This window comes from Empidonax traillii, unplaced genomic scaffold (genome assembly GCF_003031625.1).
Source record: "Empidonax traillii isolate 1590-97213 ecotype Southwest subspecies unplaced genomic scaffold, ASM303162v1 scaffold1224:size237778, whole genome shotgun sequence".
NCBI lineage: Eukaryota > Metazoa > Chordata > Aves > Passeriformes > Tyrannidae > Empidonax > Empidonax traillii.
Genome location: NW_020956417.1, coordinates 79,623 through 85,429, shown reverse-complemented (window position 1 = coordinate 85,429; position 5,807 = coordinate 79,623). Strand labels below are relative to the sequence as shown.

The 5,807-nt window shown below is 51.1% G+C and overlaps 1 protein-coding gene across 10 annotated transcripts in view; it reads right to left on the bottom strand.

Moving 5' to 3' along the window:
* Nucleotides 1–432, bottom strand: part of MAP4 (microtubule associated protein 4) — a 111,380-nt gene extending 110,948 nt beyond the window's left edge. For 9 of the 10 annotated variants that reach the window (XM_027905953.1, XM_027905958.1, XM_027905960.1 and 6 more), the window contains exon 1: nt 376–429. The gene's annotated coding sequence lies outside the window, so the exon portion shown is untranslated. Of the gene's footprint in view, nt 1–375 lie in introns of all 10 variants that reach the window. The other variant, XM_027905954.1, reaches the window with a different exon arrangement.
* Between the last annotated feature and the right edge of the window lie 5,375 nt (nt 433–5,807).

Below are 5,807 nucleotides of genomic sequence, written 5' to 3'. Positions count from 1 at the left end.
GCCTCGTTTACCCATTTTAATCTTTTGTAGTCCTCTTACTCTGACAAAAAGAAGATTTGAGTGACCAAGTTAAATGTGTGCCCTTTGCAGCAGAAAAGACAAGAAAAAGAAGGTCCAACTGGCCAGGAAGGAACAATCCCCGAGTCCCACCCCAGCCCTGCTATCCCAAACAGAAACAGGGGAATGTTAGAATGTTAGAATGGGAAGGTGAGTGCATTCCAGACATGTTTGCTCCACAGAAGCTCCCAGAACTGCCATTTCAGACCCCTGCATTCCCAGCACAGAGGAGGTTTCCATGTGCACACCCAGCTGTATCAAACCTTTGCTCTTTAATTAAAGATTTAGCGTTGGGGTCATCAGAGAAACAGTTCCTACCTCAAAAGCAGGTGTTCCCTTTGCAGGTACCTCAGTCCTCAGAAACTGCTTATCTGCAAAACACAAGGCAGAAGGAATGTGATTAGGGAGTGTGGGATGGGAGTTCATGGGGGGATGGCTGGGAAATGAGTTGTGTTAAATCTGAGTCACTGAAACCAGAGAAATTTTGCTGCAGGCCCCCTCCGGTGATCCAGGCAGCTTTCCTAAGTGTTCTCTCCTCCACAGGAATGTGACCTCGCTCTTGCTGGGAGCAGGAGGCCCATGGGATCCCGGGGGGCATCAGGAGGAGTGTGGCCAGCAGGTCAGGGAGGGGATCCTGCCCCTCTGCTGTCCTGGCGAGCCACATCTGCAGCGTTGGGTTCAGCTCTGGGCTCCACAGGCCAAGAAAGACAAGATGCTACTGGAGAGAGTCCAGGAGGCCACAGAGATGATTTGGGGTCTGGAGCATCTCTCTGATGAGCAGAGACTGCAGGAGCTGGGCCTGGTTAGTCTGGAGGAGAGAAGGTGAGAGGGGGTCCATCAATCCACACAAATACCCCCAAGGGGGGTCTGGATGGTCCCACACTCTCTTCAGGGCTGCCCAGGGACAGGACCAGGAGCAATGGCCACAAACTGAACCCCAGCAAGTTCCACCTCAACCTGAGCAAGAACTTCTCTCCAGGAGGGTGCCAGAGCCTGGCACAGCTGCCCAGGGAGGGGGAGGAGTCTCCTCTCTGGAGACATCCCAACCCCACCTGGACATTCCCTGTGTCACTTGCTCAGGTCACCCTGCCTTGGCAGGGGTTGGGCTGGGGGATCTCCAGAGGTCCCTCCCAAGCCCAGCCATTCTGGAATTGCTATTTCCCATCAACACTTGCTGAACCCGTTCAGGACATTCCACGAAAACCGTGAGCAACTTTCCCCCCGTTATAAATCGTAACCCCCAAAACCCCATAAAAGCTGGAGTAATCCAGGCTCAGCAGGACATCCCTGCACTAAGCAGCATTTCAGGTGCTCAGGGAAGGGCTTAAAAGCTCACAAAGTCACTGTCAGGGCCACACCTGCCCAGCCACCTGGGACAGCCACGTCTGAGTCACGAGTCCGTGTTTATCCCCAGCCGCCCCTTTGCCGTAGTTTTCCACGACTCCAGTGAACCTGCACCCACCAGCTTTCCCAGGGAACCATCCCCTCATCCACTGGCTGTCGTGTCCCAAATTGTTCTATCCAATATTTTCCATTTCGTTGGCAATGTTTCTTTATTCTGAAGCAAACTTATCTATTTTTTAAAAAATAATCAGATTCTCTCAAAATGATCACTCTTCGTGTTCTCCACACAGGAAAGGACATAACCCAAGGCACAAAGATGGAGAAATGTCCAACCTGTTCTTCACCACAGCAAGTCAGGAAGGCAATCTCCGGCAAAACATCCTCTCAGCACCTGCTCAGGGGGCAGACAGAACCACTAATCTGTGTTTCTCTCCCTACAAATGCACATCTCGTGTTCCAGGGAAGTAAAAACGCCAGAGCTTTTAGATAAACGAGGGAACAGCCCTGTGAAAAGGGTGTCAATTCAGCTTCAGTAAGTGGTAAAACTTTCTGAAAGAGTCCTGCTCCCTTCAGAAGGGTTGGGAAGGAGAGTTACTACAAAGGGAAGGAGAAACACCTTGTGTAGGATTCGGATACACGAGGAATTCCGTGTCAGCTCTCAGCTGACTGGTAACACTGATGCTCCCCTTCCCCACAGAAGCAAACTCTGCTGACACACATCAAAAACCCCACATTTTCCTCTTCCACATCAGTACTGGCAGTTGGGCCACCCTGTGATAAGCTGGGACATGGGGGTCCTTCTCTCCAGCTGCTTCCCGAGGATGAACACCCACATCACACCCAGAGGAATCAGAGCACCAAGACTGCTCATTAAAGTCCATCCCACGTTCACTGTGATCCACTCTCACACATGATATTCCCATCCCTTTGCATTGAAAACATTCAACTTTTATTTGTTAAGAAAACCAAGCCACAGCCCTCTCTTTTGGGGCAGAGCTGAAGAAAATGAAAAGCACGAGCTCGTTTTTAGCGCAGCTCCATGTCAGCCATGGCCCTGGGAACAGTCTGGGCAAAACCATTTTTGCCTTTGCTAAAGCTGCCCCTCTCTCTAAATAATCCTTAAAGGACAGAATTCCTGTACTACCAAGCTGGGATTAACTGCCCACAGCTGAAAAATTGCTCCTTTTTAAATACGGAGTGTTCTCGACTGACAAGTAGAAATTGTTAATATCAGTTCTTCTAACCCCAAATTGATTGGATAAAACTGCAGATGTAGCTGCAAAGATTTCTTTAGTGTTGGGTCTAAGATGGCCTTCACCTTGTCCCCTCACATAACACATGGAGGAGGACTTGTACCTTCCAGAAGGGTTGGTGAACAGCAGAGAGAAGCTGTTCCTACATCCAGCAAATCCCGACTCCTGCGGTCCCCGATTCACCAGAAATGCTTTCTGACCTTCAGCGACTTTTCTGGGAACTATTTTAAGGGATACCTGCCCATGCACTGCACCCCTGATTCCAAGTGCCCAGCTTTCTTCCTCCTCAGCACAGCTTTTCCACAGGTGATGAGGGAAAGCAGCAGGAGCAGGGAAGGCAGCCTGGGATCCCATTTACACCCCATACCACTCCCACTCCTCCTTTCCCCTTGCCTGCACGAGCAGGGAGCAGGTCCTGCCTGGCACCCAGACCGTCCTGTCGTGTCTGTCATCCCTGCAGGATCCAGTTCCACATCCTGCACCAGCAGGTCCTGTTCCTCAGCTCCTCCAGCTCCCGAGCTCCTCACACCCTTAGCATGGAACATTCCAAGGGCTTCTCCAACTCCAGCCAGCTTTCCAAACAGATTGCCCCCTCCAAAACTGACTCACCTGCATCCCACTAACACACTGACTACTTCCAGTCTCTCCCCTGAGGGTTCCCCAGACACACCCCACCTGGAATACAACAGTTACTCCAAACAGTCCCAAAAGCATATACACATTTCAGGGCAAACATTAACAACTCCTTCCTGGTTTTCTGTCATTTTGAAGGTTCTTACTACTTTTAGTAGCAACTGCTTGTCTCTGCCAGCTCCCAGTGAGAGCCCTCTGGGGGACGGAGTGAACCACAACCCCTGAGAAAAGCAGAGCTCGCCTGGGCAAGGCACCCCAAAAAGGATGCAAGACAGCAATGCCCCTACACCCACCTCACAGAATTATGGTGATTGGATGGTCTCTGGTTCCAGTGATCCAGAACTTTCCGTATGAGCAATGACTGCCTCAATCTGTGTTTCTGCAGCACCAGGCACAGGGAGCAGAGCAAGCCTCGGGCCACCCTCGGCATTATCACTCTTACCCCAAGCAACTGGAATGCACTTCAGGGCAGTTGAGTTTACAGCAGAAAGAATGTGCCATCCTCCAGATCAGAAACCCTTCTCAGCTCCCTCACACTCCCTAAACAAGCAGCACTCTCTGTTTTCCCATCCCAAACCCACAAGACTGTTTCCCCACACCCTGCGAGAGAAAAGCCCGCTCGATCTTCGAGTTTCCTGTTCTCTCACCCTTCAGACTTCGTTTCCACAGCTCTGGATAAACAGCTTCCTTTAAATAGCTCCCCTCTCCAGCAGCAGGGGCATGGAGATCACTTGACACGAAGAGCCAGGAGCGGAGGTGCCCACGGCAGCTCCAACATTCCACATGCACAGCAGGTCCAGGGTGTCGAATGCAAAGGGCTGGTGAGCCCTGAGCTATATTTACATGGTGGCCATGAAACTCCAGAGTGAGGCGTCTCCCCTTTCCATCCCAGCCCTTTCCTAGAGGAATAATGCTAGGAGAAAATAAACTACAGCCTGACACAAGGAATCACAGAATCACAGGACAGTTTGGGCTGGAAGGGGCCTTAAGGACCATCCTGTTCCAGCACCTCCCACTGGAAGGAAAACTGTCTTTATAGGCACAACCCCTACAATCTCCTTGCCTTAGGAACTCACAGAGATCCTAAACCAAGAGTTTATTCACAAACACACAATGGACTATTTTTCTTCATAGGGAACACGGGGGAAAGAAAAAAAACAAGTCACTGAATTTTTGTTCAGCATCAAACTCCTGTTACCACACCTGTGTGAGGCACCTCGGACAGAGCTGGCAATAAGATGAGTGCCTGAGGGAGCTGGGGGGGCTCAGCCTGGAGAAAAGGAGGCTCAGGGGGGACCTTCTGGCTCTGCAATCCCTGACAGGAGGGGGGAGCCGGGGGGGGTCGGGCTCTGCTCCCAGGGAACAGGGACAGGAGGAGAGGGAACGGCCTCAGGCTGGGCCAGGGGAGGGGCAGGTGGGACATCAGCAGGAATTTCTCCCTGGAAAGGGTGGTCAGGCCTTGGCAGGGGCTGCCCAGGGAGGTCTGGAGTGCCCAGCCCTGGAGGTGTCCAAGGCAGGCCTGGGGCACAGGGGGGGACTCGATCTCGGAGCTCTTTTCCAACCTCAGTGATTGCGGGATTTGAAAGAGACTGCTTTTAGATTTCATTCCAGGCTTTTGAGTAGAGCTTCTCCCAAGAGAAGTCAGACTAGTAATTTAGAGCCTTCAAAACACAAGCTTCAGTTCCACTGCACTTTAGGAGCGAGGCATTTTCTGGGGAAATATTCATGAAACTCCAGTCAGGGTTTCACGGCAGTCACGCCAGTCCTGCTGCTGGTAGGAAGGGGTGATGCTCCCCAATCCCAGGCAGCACATGGAAAAATGAAGGTCTTCTACTGCAAAGCCAAGCAGACACTCTTTGGCAACACCCACATTTAATCCTTATCAGAGAGGACAGACTTTGGAGAACTCTTTTCCGCGGCGATCGAGGTCGACGAAGCTGAAACCCAGTGAGGTTCATACAATCAGACAGTGAGGCAGCAGCTGCACAAGCGGAGCTGTTTTTATAGCACCGCGGATTTTGGGATGTCAGGAGCAATTGGCAAAAAAGAAACAACATGCAATGACTCTGGAAAGTTGGAAGAGTGACTCATGGATTGCCAAATCACCAGTGTCAAGGACCAGCCAAGGACCTTCCTGGAGGGTTGTGAAAGGCTGGACGGTGCAATGGGTTGGAAGTCACCTGTTAATGTAAATTTGAGCAGCCAGAGTCCTCTGGTTGATTAAAGCCCAACAGAGGAGCGTGGGGAGGGTGGGAGAGAGCACTCAACACCCAGAGCACACGAGACAAGAGCCTGGAAACACCCAGGGCAGGCTGAGATCAAAGACTCTGACGGGAGCGATGAGTTAAGAGATTCGAAGATCTTTCAGAAGTGTCAAAACAGAAAAAAAACCCCTTAACACCAACATCCAGATCACACCAAAAAAAACCCCAACAAGAAAACCCAAGGCAGCAAATGCCCTTGGTGGAAAAAACAGCAAAGCACGTTCAGGAGGAGCTCAATAAAAAAAAAAAAATAAAA